Source organism: Silene latifolia, chromosome 6, assembly GCF_048544455.1.
Source record: "Silene latifolia isolate original U9 population chromosome 6, ASM4854445v1, whole genome shotgun sequence".
Classification (NCBI taxonomy): Eukaryota; Viridiplantae; Streptophyta; class Magnoliopsida; order Caryophyllales; family Caryophyllaceae; genus Silene; species Silene latifolia.
In genome coordinates this window covers 126833219-126855688 of record NC_133531.1, presented here as the reverse complement: position 1 = coordinate 126855688, position 22470 = coordinate 126833219, and the positions used below count along the sequence as shown (strand labels likewise).

Genomic DNA, 22470 nt, shown 5'->3' with positions numbered 1-22470 from the left:
GAAAGTCACCCTCAAAATAACTACCCTCAGAATAACTACCCTCAAAATAACTACCCCCATAAAAATCGCCCTCACAAAAATATTCCCCACAAGAACTACCCACCGAGGAATACCCCTCCAAGGTATCCTCGAGACCCTGAAATTAACGGCATATGGCGGGATGATGTTGAGGATGTCTATGTCATCCCGGGGAAGGAAAAGCGGACGAAGGAAATCGGACATCTCATCCGGTCAAGACGTCCCTATCAGAATCCGAGCAACCCAGCGGTCGTTCCAACAACGAATGACCAAGTCGTCCCGGAAGTGGACACTCAGCCAAAGGCTCCCGAGAACTCAATCCTAAAATAGCTCCAGAAAGCAAAAGCCGAAATCTCAATTTGGCAGTTGATGGCAACGTCTTTTGAGCATCGACAGGCCTTGGGAAAATTAACCGTGCCCTCCACCTCTTCCCCAGGAGAAATAGTGGCACACATGACGAGAGATGCCCCTGATCTGAGTAACCCGGTCGTCTTCTCCGACGAGGATATCCCCCTGTTCGGAGCCAATCATAACCTGGCCCTGTACATCACCGTACAATGCTTCCAAAAGAATATACCAATGGTCCTCGTGGATGACGGTTCCGCCGTGAATGTCATTCCTCTCAAAACTGCCCACAGGTTGGGTATTAAGGAATCTGATTTAATCCCAACGAATCAAGGAGTACGCGCCTACGACGGCACTCGTCGCAAGGTCGCTGGGCTAGTCACTTTGACCGTCGCAACCGGGCCACTAGAACGACTAACCAGTTTTCAAGTGGTCGACATCGACGCGTCCTTCAACATGCTTCTGGGACGTCCCTGGATTCACGCCGTTAAGGCGGTCACATCAACTCTCCACCAGAAGATCAGGGTCCCCTTCAACGGGAAAACGATCACGATCCCCGCTTCCCCAATGAAAGTAGTTATGAGAAGGGGGATAGCCTCCCAAGCCATTGAGGAGGACGACAATGAAATGTGGGGTTTCCAAGCCGTGAATGCCATAACTGATGAATCGGCAACCTCTGAGTGTGACCCGTTCACCAACCTTACGGTCAACCGTATCATGATGCGTCAGGGTTATTTCCGGGATTTGCCGCTCAATCCACTAAAGGACCCATTGCCTCCCTTGAAACAGGCTAAGGTCCCCAACATTCCCTTTGGGCTGGGATACGAACCTACCAATGAAGACATCCAGGAGATGAACCTCTTAGTCCGAAAACGCAAAAAGCACGGAGTCACCCTCCGTCCATACCACATGACTCTCAACGGATACTTTGTCCCCGAGGGAGAGTCTGAACTCTACCACGGATTTCCGGAGCCAATCTATGACTCTGTGGCCAGGACTAGATACCCGGGAGTGGAAGTCTTTCAGGACTGCTACTTTTTCCCCGACAACATCGAAGCTGCATCAACTGAGTCCAAACCGTCACCATGCCTTGACGGACAAGCTGTCACACTCCTATTTGGGGAAGATAACGTCAAACACCTCAAATATGAGGACATTATCAACATCGCCCTGAAAGACAACCAATTTGATCCAACCGCCTTGATCCCCGATACTGACCCGGAGAAGGCTACCCAGGGCTGGAGGAAAACCATCAAGTGGACCGATCGCCAAGGCCGCATTCTCAAGATAACAACTGGAGAAGGCCCTATGTTCAAGGAGGGAGGTGAAGAAGGATTTGAGTCTGAGTCTGAGTCGGAGTCAGAGTCTGTCACTCCGGATGTCCCAGTCAAGGTCCCCTTCACTGTTTTATCACAAAGTCGTGGCTGATTCAGAGGCTGAGTCTACTAAGGTCACCCCCACTCCCATGAAAGGTGACAACCTGGAGCCTGTTCCAGGGGCCACTTCCTCTGTCGTGTCGCCTCTGACTGACCACGAGATGTCTGTCCTTTCCGAGCTTTTCGCTCATGTCAACTTAATGAACGCTAAGTTTGCTTATGACTCGTCTCAATTTAACTGCAATGCAATTCTGAATGACTATGAGGAATTTAACTTGAGTGACTACCCACCTCACCTAGCCAAAGAACTTGGCAAGCGGGAAACCAGAACCCCCATCATTGAGGAAACCGAGCCTATTAACGTAGGAACCGACAATACACCTCAAGAACTTAGGATAGGGACAACCCTGGACCCCTCGGAAAGACAATAGTTCATTGACCTCCTCCACGAATACAAGGACGTGTTCGCCTGGTCTTACAGAGACATGCCTGGGATTGACAGAGAAATTGCAGAGCACCGGATACCCATTAAACCCGAGGCTAAACCCGTGAAGCAGAAGCTACCCCGGATGCGTCCTGAATGGGCCCTAAAAATCAAGGAAGAGGTGGACAAACAGTTCAAGGCTGGGTTCATCAAAGTGTCTGAATACTCGGATTGGGTGGCCAACATTGCGCCCGTACCAAAGAAAGACGGAAGAATTCGGGTTTGCGTCGACTTCAGGGATCTGAACAAGGCGAGTCCAAAAGACGACTTCTCTTTGCCACATGTTGACATTCTGGTGGACAACACTGCCGAACATGCTCTCCTATCATTCATGGACGGGTATGCCGGGTACAACCAGATTAAAATGGCTGAGGAAGACATGCACAAAACTGCGTTCACTACACAGTGGGGTACATATTGCTACACGGTCATGCCTTTTGGCCTCATCAACGCCGGAGCAACCTATCAAAGAACCGCTACCACTCTCCTACATGATATGATGCACATGGAGGTAGAGGTATATGTCGATGACATGATCGTCAAATCAAAAGAACGGGACGGCCACATCAATGCCCTCCAGAAATTCTTCGCTCGTCTGCGGAAATATAACATGAGACTAAATCTTCAGAAGTGTGCATTCGGGGTCACCTTCGGAAAAATCTTGGGACATGTCGTTAGCAAAAGAGGCATTGAGATTGATCCAACCAAAATCAAAGCCCTTCAACAAATGCCTCGGCCTAGGAACGAGAAGGAGATTCGGGGATTTCTCGGTCAGGTTCAATACATCAGCCGGTTCATTGCCAAGCTCAGTATGATCTATGAACCAATATTCAAGAAGCTTCGTGCCTCCGATCACACCGATTGGGACGATGACTGTCAGAAGGCATTCGACAGGATAAAGGAAATCCTATCCAAACCTCCTGTCCTCATGCCACCTCAACCGAGGATTCCTCTATCCCTATACCCGATCACCCAACACAAACCATGGGAGCAATGCTATCACAAACAGTTGGCAACAAGGAGCGAGCCATCTACTACATCAGCAAAAAGTTCATTGAGTACGAGACGAGGTATGCCCAACTGGAAAAGACATGCCTTGCCCTAGTATGGTCAACAAAGAAGTTGCGGCATTACATGCTCAGCTACTCAGTCCACATCTACTCCAAGATGGACCCGGTTAAATACATCTTCGAAAAACCTGTACTAAACGGAAGGCTGTCTAGATGGACACTCATGCTGTCCGAATTTGATCTCAAGTTTGTACCCCTCAAGGTTATTAAGGGAAGGGCAGTCGCTGATTTCCTAGCAGAAAATCCCGTCAACGAGGATCCAACGACCGACACATAGTCACTTCCTGACGAAGACATCCTTTGTGCCGACTCTGATGCATGGGACCTATACTTCAATGGTGCATCTAATATGAGAGGCTTCGGGGTAGGAATCCTTCTAATATCACCAGAGGTAGAACATGTTCCAATCTCGGTCAAGCTAGACTTCGCCGTCACCAACAACGCCGCTGAATATGAAGCATGTCTCATCGGCCTACAAGCAGCCATCACACTTGGCATCAAGAGATTGAGGGTCCATGGCGATTCCTCACTCATCATCAATCAGGTACCCGGATCATGGAAAATCCGATCGGACATCTGAGCTCCCTACCGAGCAAAGATCAATCAAGAGGCTGAGTTCTTCGACCAAGTCGACTACTTCCACTTGCCGCGAGAGGAAAATCAATTTGCTGATGCCCTGGCAAAACCTGCCGCGCTCGTCAACATACCTGACGACATGACATCGATGCCCCTATGTGTCGAGAGAAGGAGCGAGCCAACCCATATTTGTGCCATTATCGACGACGAGGAAAGCCATGATGAACCTTGGTACCAAGCCATCCTCAATTACAAAACCAAAAACGAATTTCCTCCCAACTCTGATCAAAGAGGACAAAGAGCCATCCGTTTATTCGCATCACAATTCGTGATAAACCAAAATCAACTCTACAAAAGAACACCCTAAGGAATTCTCCTCCTTTGCATTGACCATCACAAAGCCAAGAAAGTCATGGGAGAGGTTCACGGCGGAGAATGTGGCCCTCACATGAGTGCAATGATGCTTACACGGAAAATCATGCGGCTAGGTTACTACTGGACCACCATAGAGGCCGATTGCCGTAACTACGTCAAACATTGCCATAATTGCCAAATCTTCGCCAACATACAACACATACCACCATCCCTTTTATACACCATGACATCACCCTGGCCATTCTCAACCTGGGGCATCGACATCATCGGGAAAGTCAACCCGATAGGCACCAAGGGGCATTGCTTCGTCCTCGTCGCCATCGACTACTTCACCAAATGGGTGGAAGCACAGTCATATGCAGTCTTGACCGCCAAACAAGTGGCCAAATTCATCCAAAACAACATCATCTGCCGATACGGGGTACCCCACGAAATCATCAGCGATCAAGGCTCTCACTTCCGGGCGGAAACTCAAGCCTTGCTGGACAAATACAAGATCAAACGACATTGATCATCCTCCTACCGTCCCCAAACTAACGGAGCGGTGGAGGCAGCGAACAAAACTCTTGTTACCATTATCAAGAAAATGCAAGACAACTACCGCGATTGGCCGAGCAAACTCCCATTCGCAGTCTGGGGATACCGAACCTCCATTTGAACACCGACAGGCGCCACACTCTTCTACCTAGCATATGGTATGGAGGCGGTTCAACCGGTAGAGTTAGAGGTCCCATCTCTACGCATCCTACTAGAGAGTCAAGTCCCTGAGGCGGAATGAACCCGTCGAAGGTACGAACAACTCACTCTTCTAGACGAACGGCGGCTCAACGCCTTGCACAACGTCCAGCTATACCAACGACGTATACAACGGGCATTCAACAAAAAGGTCAAACCCAGAAACATCCAGGAGGGCGACTTGGTCCTCAAGTCAGTTCGAGCACCATTACCCGTCGATCCGAGGGGAAAATTCAAACCCAACTGGGCCGGGCCATACCTGGTCAAGAAAATACTTTCGGGAGGCGCAGTGAGACTGAGTGACCTAGACGGGGACGACTTTACAAACCCGACCAACCTAGACCAACTCAAGAAATACTACCCTTGAACCCTATCAACCAACAACCTAGCCTAGTTTTACAACTAGCAACGACCTCAACCCTTTTCAAGTCAAGTTCCTCAATATGTTCTAATTTGAAATTGCATGTTTTATCGAGTCTAAGCCGCGGCACCTTGCCCGTTTCGAATGTCCTTTGATCCGTCAAAGGCAACGTCCATTTGCACTACAAAAACAAACCCCCTGAACTACGAGCATGGTTTGATTTCATCTCTTCAGGTGGATACGTAGGCAGTCCATCTTATGCCTGAGGGATACAACCACAAAACCCAATTCAAATTCACGAAATATTTTGAACTACGATCATGGTTTGATTTCACCTCTTCAGGTGGATACGTAGGTAGTCCTTTCTTACGCAAGAAGGATACAACCATTCCCACAATCAAGTACAACCATTCCCCACATACAAAAAAAACATCCAAAAAAAAAGAAAAGGGAAAACCATTCCCTTTCCCCACAAAATACAAAAATGAGCCTTTCTCCCTTTCCACAAAATACCACTTTTCCAAGTGCAAATGTTTAGGACGATTCAAATCGAATTGCCTTTACCAAATGGATGGAAGAAACAAGCATTCACAATTTTCGACACGAGCAATCCTCTTATTTAATTAATAATGGGAAGGATTACAATTTCAACAACAAATAAAGCTCGACTAGTCTACAACTTGTCGAAGCTAAGGTGTCAACTAACACGCCTCACATAGTAAAATTAGCACAAAGCGCACAATAACTAGCTAGTACAACATAATAAAAACTCACAACAATAATACAACATAATAATAAAGTGGGTAATGGAGGTCTTCACTCTTCCATTCTACCTTTGCCTTTTCCCTCGGGGTACATCTTCCCCTTGTTCTTCTTGTTGGCCCGCCTAGCATGGACTTCCTCCTTGGAACGGATCCTCAACGGATCCAAGACGTCGACGGCCTCCGGTCTAGCACAAGACCCCATATTCAGGATGTTATGTGTTTCCTCACACTCACACTCACATTTCTTTGTTTTCGCGTTTTACGAAATCCGACACGGTTTCCATGACGCAGCTTTAAACATACGGATTTTTCTTTCTTTTTTTTAAAGAGGGGAAGGGCTAGTCGCCCCGATCCGCGATGGATCATTTCCATGTCAGTCGAATTCCGAAAATTTTTAGATCGGTCGCAATTCAAAATTCAAAACCGAAAATTGATAACACGACATCAATTTTCCTCAAAAATTCAAGCACTCACAAATTCGAGTCTTGACCTCAAAAGCCAAATATACTCGCAAAAATCCTTTTCTAAAAATTCTTTCCTTACGGTTTGAGTTTGAGTTTTTTCGAGTCAACTTCGATAATTTCGATGCAATTTAATTCACGACACGAGTTAATTGCTAAAATTTTCAAATCAATTCCTTTTGAACTCCAAACGCGACGATTTGTCACGGAATTTTCAAAATTTCAATTTTAACTTCAAGTCATCTTGGTTAATTTTTGTTTTTCAATCAAATGCTTCTACGTGTTTTCATTTGTGCACGTGTGCTATCTGTTGCCTGTTTTCTATACTAACGATGGATGAACTGGTGCAAAGCAAAAGGAGAATCAACAGCCGACAGCGCTCCTCCGAAACACAACACAAAAAAGCCGAAAATCACAAAATAAACCACAATCCAAAAACACATATATACAAACCGCCTTACGCAAAATACATCAACAAACGTCTATCATACAGACACTAGGCCTAAAACAAACGTCTATAATACAGACACTGGCCTAAAACAAACGTCTATCATACAGACATTGGCCTAAAACAAACGTCTATCATACAGACACTAGGCCTAAAACAAACGTCTATCATACAGACACTAGGCCAAAAACAAACATCTATCATACAGACACTGGTCTAAAACAAACGTCTATCATACAGACACTGGCCTAAAACAAACGTCTATCATACAAACACTGGCCTAAGACAACGAACTGGGGGCTACCCGCCACCTACCGAACTAAGCACTCTCTATCCTCTCAAACGGAAAAGAAAGAGAGCAACATAGGGAACAGAGGAGCAACATCGAAAGCAGAGGAGGTTACCATGACGATAACCCCCCGCTCCTACTCCATGACAAAAAAGAAGACAGTGTCTTGCAGACTTGGGATGATGAGGAGGCCAAGAACCATGATGCGATGCACCATTCCGATGCTGAACCCCACTCATCAGCCACCCTGTCTATGAGCCACAACGAAAAAGACAAGCCGGCCATATCAGCCGCCTCTCCTCCTCTACGGAAGCATCCTCCACCACCGCCTCGAATACGGCAGCCTCCTCGGCCGCTACAGCCCCTCCAGGATCGTGTTCCTCCTCCAAAACCTCAACAACGGACCCCATCGGTCCCAGACGATACCCTGCGATAAAAAAAAACAAACAAAAAACGTCAGCCGAAATTTCGGCATTACGACGGCATGAAATGGGTAAATCCAAAAAAAAAAACACAACCTGCAATACAAAAACAAGGGGCAATCCCGCCCCAAACCATTCACAAAAAAAACACGAAAACGACTCGCCCCTCTTTTTAAGCAAAAGACGAGTCAAAACCACAAAAACGGCATTTCAAAACCCATATAAGGTCCGCCTACAACCCAAAATACATTCCCGACACAATGGGGATTTTATATTCCCGACACAATGGGGATTTTTCTGCGGCTCAAAAAGGCAATTCATACGCTAATTTGAGCCCAAACCGGTCAAAAATTCAAAAACGACCGCAAAAAGGCAAATATGATTTTATCACGCCTCAAGGTGACCTAAAATACCAATAAGGTCCATTTCAAGGCAAACTGACTCAATTCAAGCCCAAACAGGCGCTTATTTTGTCTGACGTAAGACCGTCGCAAAAGGCAAAAATCCAATTTTGCCCACAAGCATCCAACGAAGGTCCTTAGATGGCAAATACGGGTTTTCCCAACTACAATGCAACCTAGTGGGACTTACTACCCAAGCAAATAAACTTGGCATTGCAAAATGAGGCGGTTTCTCGTCTCACTCACGTTTTTCGAGCATAGGGAACAGGAACGGGGACCAAAATGCAAACTAAAAGCACCCCTATACTCCTAAACAGGTTTCTAACCTAATGCAAACATCAATTTCACTCGAAATTGGCTCAATCAAAAACGCCCAATTCGATTTTTAGGGCAAAATTTCGCCCTAATTTAATCAAGCTGAAGATCAACAAATTTGAAAGGATTCACATACCTTGAGATGACATTGTTGATAATGGCAAGAATAGGAGCAAGCTAGAAAGTCCTTCAATGGCGATTTTGCGGGATTTTGAGGTTGAAGATGAATAATGAATCATCCGCAGCTCAACCTCGCGTCTTTTTAACAGAAAAAAGGGAAGCCCCTTTGATTCGCCAGGTGGCTCGCGCCTCAATCAGGCGTCCCTTGCTTTTTCAGCGAAAATTAGGCTTTGGTCCAATTTCCACACAACAAATTCGGATTTTCGTTGACGATATTGAATGTCGTCATTTCCTCAAAAACAAACAAAACCAAATAGTGAAAATTTAAATTCGCTATTTTCAAAAAATTTCAAGCAAACGGCGATCAAAACCGCCAGCTTCAAAAATAATGGTGAAATCAAATTCGCTATTTTCCTTCAATTTCAAAATAATAGCGAAAATTCAAAATCGCTATTTCCTCAAAATCCGAACGACGGCAATTAAAACCGTCAATTTCAAAAATAATAATAACGAAAATTCAAAAACCGCTATTTTTCCAAATTTCAAGCAACAGCGGCATATAAACCGTCACTTCGATCAATAGTGAAGATTCCAAATTCACTATTTTCATCACATGTCAACGACGGTGCATAAACCGTCACTTCGATCAATAGTGAAGATTCCAAATTCACTATTTTCATCATATGTCAACGACGGCACATAAACCGTCACTTCAATCAATAGTGAAGATTCCAAATTCACTATGTCCATCAAATATCAACGGCGGCATATAAACCGTCACTTCAAACGCAATAGCAAACTCAAAATTTGCTATTTTCCTTCAAAATTAAAACAAACGGCGATCAAAACCGCCACTGCAAATTCAAGCCAACGAATGGTGAAGATTCCAAATTCACTATTCCTTCAAATACCAGCAGGGGGCTTCCTCGCGGAACCCACTCATTCCAAAATGGTGATAGTGAGAATCCATACTCACTATTTCCCCGACGACATCAGCTACTTTCAAAACAAGCCCATTCGACGCGGATATTCCCTTGGTCCATTAACCGACCGTATCATTTGGCTGGCGAGCTTTTGTCCGCAACCATTCAAGGACAGATCCCGAAGATGCCTCGGGTACATTTCCTTGTCATGGCTGGCGAGCCTTCGTCCGCAACCTTTCAAGGACACATCCCGAAGATGCCTCGGGTACATTTCCTTACCACCGCTGGCGAGCCTTTGTCCGCACCCTTTCAAGGACAGATCCCAAAGATGCCTCGGGTACATTTCCTTACAACAGCTGGCGAGCCTTTGTCCGCAAACAAGCAAGGACATATCCGAAGATGACTCAGGTATGACTCCTTCTAATGGCTGGCGAGCCTTTGTACGTAGTCTAATGGACTTTAAACGACCCGCACGAACAGTCAACAGACTCTAAACTGTTCCCGACGACAGGTCCTTGGCTCGTACCCTCGAGTCGCCTTGGCGTCGCCCTTCCCGACGGCAGGTCCTTGGCCCGAATCCTTTCGAGCCGCCTCGACGTCGCTTGGGTCTCCAGGTTGTAATCTTCGATTGACCTGGGGGCTCTACTTTGACTTTCGCCCTGTCCAAGCCTCGGTCAAAGTGGGGCTCAGAGATACCCGATATCTGCTGAGACTCCAACAAACACCCGATGATTATCAGACAACAACATGTTTTGGAATCGCAGCATTTGATCGACAGTTTGTGTACAACTTTACGTCGGAAAACTTAAAACGATTTCGAAAATAAGACATTTCAAAACATTTCAAAAATACCTGGAGTGTTTAATGCACGACGACGGGGTCGCAATGACACTAACTAGAGTCAAAACCGACACCAGACCAAAAACCGACTCAAAAATTCAAATCCCGACTCCAACAACGAGTCAAACACAAAAAACCAAACATTTCAAACCTTCTATGCTAAGATTTCCCGGATTTATGAATGGTCAAGTACCAAACATATGACTACAAATCTTAGGATAGAACAAATCATGATTGCGTTTGTTGTGAAAGCGACAACACAGCTCGAAGACCCGCGACGTGGCTCGCGCCTCTTTGAGCAGCCCAGGTGGTCACGTCGCTCAAAACTCACACAACCACTCATTCTCCTATAAATACCCCTCAAATGCCACCTATTTGAGACTTACGCGAGTGTCCGCCCCCTCTTTTCTCCCTTAAAATTCTTGACTCGACTTCTTAAGTCACAATCCGACGCGTATTTACGACTTACCGATCGTAAACACGAGCCTTACACATTGTTTGGTACCGTCATCGTGCACTAAATCACTTGATCGACCACTTCGACCACTACACCATCACTAAACTTTTAAAACACTCTTTTACTTACCAAAACGGTTTTAAACTGAGTTTTTTCCAATCAAACGAGTTGTTACACTTACGTCGGTCACTCGCCATAACCAAACATGTAAGTATGAGGGTGTAAAAATCCTCTTTTATTATGTTTTCATTTGTTTCATGACTCTAACATGCTAAAACATGCATAACATGAACCAAAACATGGAATAAACGAGCCAAAACTGATTTTTGGTCTAAGGCAGAAGCCCCTTAGGTCGCCAATCGCTCGCGCCTAAATGGGGTATTCGGACTTAAAATCAACTGTGTTTGTTCTCGTCATTTCCCTTAATCCATTTTTCATATTTGTAATCGGTTTTCACCGTTTCAAGTATTTTCGAACAATTTTTATTTCATTTCACATGTTTTAACCATAAAGCATTTTTCACCCTTGGTTCTTCATACCATGACGGTTAAATCCGTGTTTCGGTGATAATATTTGGTTAATGACATTTAGAAGGTATTTTAAAGCCTTTTATTTCATTTCTTTACATTTCCAAACAAACATATTAGTCACCAACACAAAATCATCCTTGGTTCTACATACCATGCCGGATTTTAACCCGGGTACGATGATGAGTATCGACTAATTACATTCAAAATGGACTTAAAACAATTAGTCCATAATCATTTTTCAAAACTATTCATGTCAAGTTTGTCAAATCGAACCCAACACCGAATATTATCAAATAATGATGATTATTTGAGTCTAGTTCTTCAAATCAACAAATGCGGTCTAAACGACCCTTTCAAATCAAACCGGGTTCAAATACCCATTTTCAACACGTTTTATATCGTTTTCTAAAATGTCAAAACACGGCATATAAACCGTGGGCTAACCCGCGCCTAAACAGGCTCCCCATTTCTCATTTTCAAAACGAGAGGGAGGACCCTTACACCGCCGGCTGGCTCGCGCTTCTTATAACCGTCTGGTACAGGGCCTGTTCCCTTCCAGCATTAGTCTAGGATGATCCCGACTCCGGTTAGCCCGGATATAGGACGGATCAGATGACTATTCGATTATCCAAAACCATATTTGCAAAATGCCTTACTAAGACAAATGGATCATGTTATGCACCCTAAACCTAATACGGTAAATGGATGTTTAATTTCCGTCTTGCATGCAAATCAACCATTAATCCAACTCGACATCTTATACTTGATACTTGGAATAAATCAACCGACTTAGAAAGCTCTAACATGTTAGGTTTAAATCATTGGATGCGCATTAATGCATTTAAACCGTTTTATCAACTTTTGCATTCAACCAACCAAGATCGATCAGTAGAGGCCGCTAAACGCGGGCAGGATTGGGTGTCTGATTAAAGGGCTTCCCAATACGTACCTTCACCTCTTACTCAGAAACTTTGGATAGTGGACGACCTTATCCAGGGCGTACGAGAGTCATTCTAGAGATATGATGCTTAAGAGGGACGATTTCCTTATCTTTAGTACCTAGGTCAAACGCTGCTTTGTGCTTCGATTTGACCGAGGTATAAAGTGGAATTCGAACGGGTTCCAGGCATCCCACAAATGCTTGGTGGCGACTCCAAACATCTCTAATGGTTTCGAGACCCTTACCGAGACGAAACTGACCGATCTAAAACGATTCGGTCGAAAGCACCTTTAGGCCGCCGAGCGTGGCTTTCAAAAAAGACCGCTGCCATTGTCCATAGATCGGCTGGGCATACGCAGGTGGGCCATGTCCACAAATGGGCACTCTGGCAGGGCTACACACTTTAGTGTGTAGTCAGGATTGTGGAGTTGGGTTTGGAGTTCGCAGAATATCTGTGATGATTGAGCTGTTTGTTTTACTGTATTGCTGGTTTATATAAATTGTGTGATTAGTACTGACCCCGTTTAATGTTTTAAAAATGGTGGTGATCCATTCGGGGATGGTGAGCAGTTATTGAGCAGGTATGAGTCGAGTTACTGGGATAGCTGGGATGTGCCACCGTCTGATGATAGAAGTCTTCCGCTGTAGCTTAGTTGTTTAATAAACTTTTCAGTTAGGTTATTAGACAGTTGGTTTGAGAATATGTATTCGTATTTTGGATTTGGTTTTGAGATTGTAACCTTTCGCTAAAGTATTTCTATTTAAATGTTGTTTCGTTATTGTCTATTTGACTATCATTGCCTCGGGTAACCGAGATGGTAGCATCCTTATACCTGAGTGGTCCTGGTAAAGCACTTGGAGTATGAGGGTGTTACAAAATGGTATCAGAGCGACGATCCTGAAACCTGTAACCAATGAATCTAATGAACATAGGGAGTCAATTAAAATGAACCCGGGGTAAAGGTTGTAGGAGCTAATGCAAAGGCTTGGGAGACGTCCTAAAGTCGCGAAATCGCCCTACAATTTTGAACCGGTCACATGGGGGGTGTATGTCAAGGTTGTATGTGATGCTTGTTAGCTTGTATGTGGATGTGATGATGTATGTTGAAATTGTTGGATGTTGGAGTAGAAGGTTGGGTTTGTGAATGAAAGGTTGGTGAAGTATATAGAACTGTTGTTTGAACAAGAAGCATGTTCGATGTTTACTATGTGGCGTTTGATAACATGATATAATTGTTTTATTGATCATATGAAAAGCTTGGTAGAATCGCATGCTTAACTATAGTATAATGTTGAGTTTATAAAGTTGTGTAGTATGTTGGGATATGATATAGCATGCGGGTAGCATATTCGAGTTAGCATGACTCGATCGAGTGGGTATTTGACGATTTTGCAACCAGAATCGTGTTTTTGGGCACTTGATCGAGAACCTCGGGCACTCGATCGAGTAGGGGGTCACTCGATCGAGTAACTGTGCTACTCGGTCGAGTATGTTACAGATCAGAAGGTCTGTTTGGGGTCTGATGTCAAGGCACTCGATCGAGTATGGTGGGCACTCGATCGAGTAGCCTCTTATTCGATCGAGTAGGTTTAGGCACTCGATCGAGTGTGTTCTGGGCAGTCCGCTTTCGTGTTTTGAGGTTTTAGTGCGTATGTTTATGTCTACCCTTTCTTATATAGTTTCAAGATGCCGCCCAAGAGAAACGCTTTTTATACGAGAGCTGAGACCATGAACATAGATGATATCGTTAAGATGTTGGAGCATCAGGATGCTCTTACGGAGGCCTTAAAGAAAGTGGGAAAAGATAAGGATAAGGAGGTTGATCACTCTAAGATCAGCCTCTATATAGCGAGGTTTAACCCAAAAGAGTACAAGGGGACCGGGGAACCTAAGCTTCTTGACAAATGGCATCGTGAGATGGAGAATATACTAGACCTGGTTCACTGTCCTGATGAGATGAGAGTAGAACAAGCTGCGTTCTACCTGAGGGAAGAAGCTGGCGAGTGGTGGGATAAGGTGAAGGTGAGTGCTAGGGAGATTTATGTGAACCAGGGCTTACCTGCTATACCTTGGGAAGAGTTTCGGAGGGCTATGAGGAAAAAGTTTGTACCGGAGCATGTGTGAAGTAAGCTGAGAGAGGAGTTTGATGGGTTTAAGATGACATCTGATATGTCAGTTGCTGAGTACTACAAGCAGTTTAATGAGAAGTCTAGGTATGCTGAGGATATGAGTTTGAGTGAGGAGAACCTGGCGCTGAGGTTTGAGAGGGGGTTGACCCCTAAGATCATGGATAAGCTACCCGTGGGAGTCCTTACTGATATTAAGGAAGCTTATGAGAAGGCTGAGAGAGCTGAGAGGTTGGTGGAGATGGCTCAGGAGAGAGTGGGTGTTGAGAAAAGAAAGGCTGAGAGTGAGGGTGGTGGCCAATCTAGTCACAAGAAAGGCAACCACAATCAAGCTAGAGGGTTTCTCTTTGGGTCGTGGTTGATCTTTGGGGCTTCCTTTGGGCGTGGCCGTGTGAGTAGTAGTGGTAGTTGAGAGATGACTTGCTTTGGCTGTGGCGGTGTAGGCCACAAGAGACATGAGTGCACCGGGGCTTTTCAGGGATCGGCTCGGGGGAGCTATTCTCAGGGACCTGCACAAAGTTATGCAAGCAATAGACCGTCTGGGTCATGGTCTAACCGGGGAAGTCAGAGCTATCAGGGTGGAGGTAACCGCAATGGCGGTAATTCTTATCAGAAACCAGCTACGAACAACAACAACAATCAGGGGTCGGGTGCTAAGCCGACCACATCACCAAGATCTTGTCCGGGGAGGTGGACAAGAAGACCGATGGAAAGTCATTTTTATGATGGACAAGAAAGCAGCTGAGGATGATGCACATGTTATCACTGGTACTTTTCTTGTTAACGGTATTCATACCTTTGTTTTGTTTGATTCGGGGGCGTCTTAGTCGTTTGTATCTTTGAGTCATGTTAAGCGTTTGGGTTTGAGGGTATATGAGTCTGTAAGTGAGAAAGTTTTTATACCTTCGGGTGAGTCTGTATCATGTAGGAGGTTATATAGAGATGTGCCTATGATAGTTGGGCAAGTTGATCTACCTGTAGACTTGCTAGAGTTTCCTTTTGACGGTTTTGAGATGATAGTCGGGATGGATTGGTTGGGAAAGTATAAAGCTAAGATATACTGTCATCAAAAGAAAGTGTCTTTGAGAGGGCCTAAGGGTGTTAGTGTGTCTTATCGTGGGTTTCTAGTCAAACCCAAAGTTAAGTTGATTGCAGCTGTCACCTTGAAGTCTTATCTGAGGAACGGATGCCCTTTGATCTTGTGCCATGTAAGAGATGACCGGATAGAGAGTCCGACAGTTGATCAGATACCAGTGGTGGGAGAGTTTGCAGATGTTTTTCCAGAGGAGATTCCGGGGTTGCCACCGAAGAGGGAGATAGATTTCACAGTTGAGTTGAAACCGGGGACGGGGCCAATCTCTAAGGCACCGTACCGGATGGGTCCTAAAGAGATGGAGGAGCTCAGGAAACAGTTAGATGATCTGATAGATAAGGGATACATTAGACCTAGTGTATCACCGTGGGGAGCACCAGTTCTTTTCGTGAAGAAGAAAGATGGGAGTTTGAGGCTGTGCATAGACTACAGGGAGCTGAATCGTGTGATGGTGAAGAACAAGTATCCTTTGCCAAGGATAGATGACCTGTTTGATCAGTTGAGTGGTGCATCAATCTTTTCTAAGATTGATTTGAGGTCGGGGTACCATCAGGTGAAGATTAGAGAGGTGGACATACCAAAGACAACTTTCACGTCGAGGTATGGCCATTATGAGTATGTGGTGATGCTGTTTGGGTTATCTAATGCACCGGCTGTGTTTATGGATTTGATGAACAGAATCTTCAGACAGTTTTTGGACAAGTTTGTGGTGGTGTTTATCGATGACATCTTAGTCTACTCTAAGACTAAGGAGGAGCATGAGGAGCATCTGAGGATTGTGTTGCAGACTTTGAGGGAGCATGAGTTATATGCTAAGCTGTCCAAGTGTGAGTTCTGGTTAGAGAAAGTTGCTTTTCTGGGGTATGTGATCTCTAAGGAGGGAGTAGCTATGGATCCGGCAAAGATTGAGGCAGTGACAAAGTGGGAAGCACCAAAGAATGTTGCTGAGATCAGGAGTTTCTTGGGTTTAGCTGGATACTACAGACGGTTCGTGAAAGATTTCTCCAAGATAACTAGACCTATGACAGCTTTGATGAGGAAAGAGAACAGGTTTCGTTGGGATGAGAGTTGTGAGACGGCGTTCCAAACATTAAAGGAGCGTTTGACCACAGCTCCTATCTTAGAATTGCCTGAAGGGATCGAAAACTTTGAGGTTTATATAGATGCCTCAAAGAATGGGTTGGGATGTGTGTTGATGCAGAACGGTAAGGTGATTGCCTATGCTTCTAGGCAATTGAAGCCGTATGAGGAGAACTACCCTACACATGATCTAGAGTTGGGTGCAGTGGTGTTTGCTCTCAAGATTTGGAGATATTACCTTTATGGGGCGACCTTTAAGGTATTTTCGGATCACAAGAGTCTCAAGTACATCTTCACTCAAAAGGAGTTGGACATGAGACAGAGGAGGTGGATGGAGCTGATTGGCGATTATGACATGGATATTATCTACCATGAAGGGAAAGCCAATGTTGTTGCAGATGCTTTGAGTAGGAAGAGTGTACATTCCCTGTGTACAACTCTATCTTTGATGAGGTTGAGAGATGAGGTGGGGAAGTTTGGGATACATATGATGCAGAGAAGGGATGCTGTGGGAGATTTAACAAGATGCACCGATCTCTTTATGATGATATTCGAGGTAAACAAGCTTTAGATCCTAAGATGGTTGAGTGGAGAGCTGGAGTAGATAAAGGGACAGTGTCTCGATTCTCTATTCATACAGATGGTAGTTTGAGGTTCGATGGTAGGTGGTGTGTCCCTAATGATGAGAAGCTGAAAAAGACTATCATAATAGAGGCACATTGTACACCTTATTCAGTACATCCAGGTGGTGACAAACTGTACAAGGACTTGAAGAACACGTTTTGGTGGCCTGGGATGAAGAAAGAAACAGCTGAGTTTGTGGCCCGTTATTTGACATGCCAGAGAGTTAAAGGGGAACAGCGACGAACACAACGTAAGATTCAGTCTTTAGAGGTACCTGAGTAGAAGTGGGAATCCATTTCTTTGGATTTTATCGTGGGTTTGCCAAAGAGTCAACAGGGTAACAACATGATATGGGTAATAGTGGATCGAATGACCAAGTCAGCTCATTTTGTGCCAATAAAAGATACATGGACTAAAGCATAATTAGCTATGGCTTATCGGAAGAATGTGCTTAAGCTACATGGAGTCCCTAAGGACATAGTATCTGACAGAGATGCGAGGTTTATCTCAAGGTTTTGGAAAGAGTTGCAGGAATCTTTGGGAACAACGTTGAAGATGAGTACAACATTTTATCCTGCGACAGACGGTGAGACTGAGAGAACGATCAAGACTCTTGAGGATATGTTACGAGCTTGTGTGATGGACTTTGGTGGTAGCTGGGAACAGAGGTTGGATTTGATAGAGTTTTCTTACAACAACAGCTATCACACTAGTATTGGCATGGCACCGTTCGAGGCTTTACATGGGAGGAGATGCAGGAGTCCGATTTGTTGGGACGACAAGATCGAGGCAAAGATGGTTCTAGGACCAGAGATGGTACATGAGATGGTTGAATGATTAAGATGATCGGGGAACGGATGAGAGCAAACGGCTCAGGATAGACAAAAGAGTTATGCAGATCTACATCGCCGGGATATAGAGTTTCAGGTTGGGGATAAGGTTCTTCTGAAAGTGTTTCCTATGCGTGGGGTTATGAGATTTGGGAAGAAGGGCAAGCTAAGTCAGAAGTTCATCGGGCCTTATTAGATCTTAGAGCGGGTTGGAGAGGTTGCATATCGTCTGGCTTTACCAGCTGCGTTAGAGAGGGTGCATAATGTGTTTCATGTATCGCAGCTGTGGAAGTATGTGAGTGACCCATCACATGTGTTAGAGGCAGAGAGCTTAGAGCTAGACGAGTCTTTATCATATCTTGAGGTACCTAAGCAGATTCTTGACCGGAAGGTTAGGAAGACTAGGAGTGGTGAGAAAGTTTTGCTTAAGATCCTTTGGAATAACCACGAGACTGAGGAAGCTACATGGGAGGCAGATGAGGCCATGAGAGAGCGTTACCCTTTCCTTTTTGATCTGGTATGTATGGTTACGGGGACGTAACCTTGTTTCTTTTAGGGGGGTAGGAGATGATCACAAAAAGTTTTAAGAGTTTATATACCCTTTCTATGTTGTGTCGGTATGGTTGTTGTCGTTGAGTCGGGTTGAGTTTGGGTTAGTAACATGTTTTATGTTGAGTTTGTTTTGGTTGTTGAGTTGGGAATGTTGTAGTGTGAGTCTTTGTTTTGTTGTGGTTTGAACTTCGGGGACGAAGTTCTTTTTAAGGAGGGAAGACTGTAATACTACGGATTTATGAGTCTCTGGGTACTCTATCGAGTAGGCCTTACTCTGTCGAGTAAGGGTGAGTTGCGATTTAAAATAGTTTCGACTGTTGGGTACTCGATCGAGTAACGTAGATACTCGATCGAATAAGGGGGCACTCGATCGAGTACCTCGGCTACTCGATCGAGTAGCCATTCTGAGGATGATTTCTCGGGTTTTGTTAATAATGCGATTAAGTATATAATAACTTCCGTCACTTTTCTTTAAACACTTTTAAAACCTAATTACTTTCAAAGAGAGAAATCAAACTACGTTCTTCGCATCAATCGCATTGTTGGCAAATCCCGGAGCTTGGAAGGTCGAATTTTACCTTTCTTTATACCGTTGTAATCCTTGCGTCGAGGGTAAGATCTATATACCGTTTTTATAGTATTTTGTTAAAGTTGGTTAAACCCTAATGTTGGGATTTGGGGGTTTTGTTGTACTTTGTGATTGGTAGTGATTATGTATTTGTATGTTAGGAGGAGGATTTGTAGAGGAAGCGTTTTGATATCAGCTGTGAGATCGTCTGATTGTTTTGTGCTTTCCAGGTAGGGTTTCCCTACTCAGTATTAGTCCCATAATGTGTTGTGGTGTTTTGTGGTTGTTGAATATTATCATACTCGTATTGTGACGATTGTTGGATTTGGTTGCTGATAGTAGTTGTGATTGATTGATTGTACCTGTGTTTCTTCGGGGTGCGTCCCCGGCCGAGTGGAGTCACTTGCGGAGTGGCTTCACGCCCATGATTCGCCTTCGGGAACCCGCCACGAAGGATGTGCACATTAATGGATTTGGGTTTATCACTCGATGGAGATGAGCGGGGCTTAGGTGGAACGGCAGCGTCCCCATCCCCAGCAGCGGTGAGGAGTGACCAGTTGCGATGGGCACTCTGGCAGGGCTACACACTTTAGTGTGTAGTCAGGATTGTGGAGTTGAGTTTGGAGTTCGCAGAATATATGTGATGATTGAGCTGTTTGTTTTACTGTATTGCTGGTTTATATAAATTGTGTGATTAGTATTGACCCCGTTTAATGTTTTAAAAACTGTGGTGATCCATTCGGGGATGGTGAGCAGTTATTGAGCAGGTATGAGTCGAGTTACTGGGATAGCTGGGATGTGCCACCGTCTGATGATAGAAGTCTTCCGCTGTAGCTTAGTAGTTTAATAAATTTTTCAGTTAGCTGATTAGACAGTTGGTTTGAGAACATGTATTCGTATTTTGGATTTCGTTTTGAGATTGTAACCTTTCGCTAAAGTATTTCTATTTAAATGTTGTTTCGTTATTGTCTATTTGACTATCATTGCCTTGGGTAGCCGAGATGGTAGCATTCTTATACCTGAGTGGTCCTGGTAAGGCACTTGGAGTATGGGGGTGTTACAGTAATTGCCCCTTTTGTCTTTGTGAGCTTGAAGATACTAGTTGTGGGTTTCCAACATTTTGGTATGGGTTAGGATGTTGTTGATGGTGATTTCCTTTGCTTGACTATCCTTTTGCATTTGAGTGAAAAACTCTTGTTGATTCTTTTGCATTTGGAGGACCACTTTTTGAACATCAAAACCTTGGTCATTTTGTTGATTGTATGGAGTTTGATTTTGGTAACCTTGGTTTTGGTTGTAAAAGGGTCTTTGATTTTGGTTTCTCATGGGAGGTGGGATGTATGTTGGTTGTGGTTTTTGAACATTTTGGCTTTTTTATGAAAGATTTGGGTGGAATTTGGTGTTTTAATTGTAATAGTTTGAATAAGGGGTACCACTCTTGTATGCTTGAAAAGCATTCACTTGTTCATTTGTTCCCCTACATTCACTTTGGTCATGTCCCAAAGTTCCACAATTCTCACATATCCCACTTGGGATTGATGAAGATGCCGTCATGGCATTAACATGTTGCTTTGGTGATTTTGAGGCTTCTTCAAGTCTAGCCATAGCCTTTTCGAACTTCAAATTGATGGTATCAATGTGAGCACTAAGTTGAGCACCCAATTGAGTAATAGAGTCCACTTTATGCTTTCCTCCTCTAGTAGCCTTGCGAGGTCTACTATATTGTGAATTATGGACCGCCATTTCCTCAATCTTGTTCCAAGTTTGATTGTCATCAACTTCGGTGAACATTCCATTTGATCCCATATTGAGAATGTTTCTTGAGTCTTCATAAAGACCGTTCCAAAATTATTGTACAAAGAACCACTCGCTAAGTCCATGATGAGGACATGAGCGGCAAATTCCCTTGAATCGCTCCCAAGCTTCATACAAAGATTCTTCATCTCTTTGCTAAAAGCCCGTAATTTGAGCTCTTAGCATGTTAGTCTTTTCCGGTGGATAGAGCTTTTTGTAGAAAGTTAGAGCCAATTTCTTCCAAGAATCAATTCCGAGAGTAACCTTATCAAGGCCTTTCAACCATTGTTTTGCGGTGCCAATTAGAGAAAAAGGAAATAAGACCCATCGAATTTGGTCTTGAGTTACACCGGTTTGAGAAATCGCATCACAATAGTCGCAAAAAGTCTCCATGTGAGAGTGAGGGTCTTCACTAGGCATCCCCCCAAATTGGCTTCTTTCGACTAATTGGATAAAGGCAGATTTGGCAATGAAATTTCCGGTTAAATGTTGTGGTGTGGGAGTACCATTGGGTAGGTTCTCCTCGGTTGGTACGGAATGTGATGAAAATTTAGGCATTGTGGGTTGATTTTGTGTTGGATTTTGTGTTGGGTTCTCCTCACCTTCTCTTGCAAAAGGGTTGATGAACTCAATAGTGTTTGGTTGAATATCTACAACCTCACCAATACCTCTCAAAGTTCTCCTAGCAAGGCTTCTATTGTTTGTCAAAGTCCTTTCAATTTCGTGATCAAAGGGTAACAAGTTACCTTGTGATCTTCTAGACATGCAAAATATCAAACAACTTGAAAATAATTAGAACAAACCTTGAGGAGTTTTACTTCCCCAAGGCAAAGAAAGACACAACTAATAACAATATAAGAAAATCTAAATCAAGTTAACACCTTCCCCGGCAACGGCGCTATTTTTGGTCGGACTCACTTGGAGGTTTAGTATTCGGTACTTGTCGTTAGGAGCACCTAGACCAAAACACAATTTATAACTCCACAAACAACTCTACAATTGGTAAAGAGGCAAGTAAAGGTCGGATCCCAAGGGACGGGAATTGAGATGAGATTTTCAATTGGTGTCTAAGGGTGTCACAATTTGGGGTTTGAAGTAGAAGATCACTAAACTAAATAGCAATAAAAGTAAACAAGCAATATGATTAAAAAGGGGTGTAAACAATTGATAAAAGGCACTAGGGTGTCATGGGGTCATAGGGGATTCATGGGAATTGATCATACAAACATATTTTCAAATTATAAGCAAGCAATTATTGTTGTGATGGATCGAGTTGGTTTATATCTTACAATCCTAGGAAAGTTTGGGTCCCGGAGCCGAATCGATTAGATTGTACAACACCTACAAGTCGACTTAATCTTCCCTACTCAACTATATGCATGGTCAAATGAGACTCGGGTTGGTTTATGTCTTACAAGTCTCATTGAAAATATAGGTGATGGGTAAAAAATGCAAGGATTCATAGGCTCGCATTTCATCAAACATAACATGTGCATAAGTTGAGATCACAATAAGCAAGCAAATAAACTATGAAAACATATTAATTTAAGCA

General features: G+C 44.0%; 1 non-coding gene across 1 annotated transcript; it reads left to right on the top strand.

The window, feature by feature from the left end:
- Nucleotides 1-20997: 20997 nt before the first annotated feature.
- LOC141589454 (small nucleolar RNA R71) lies at nucleotides 20998-21104 on the top strand. The gene has a single exon (XR_012520391.1). It is a non-coding gene; the product is annotated as a small nucleolar RNA R71 (small nucleolar RNA).
- Nucleotides 21105-22470: the final 1366 nt, after the last annotated feature.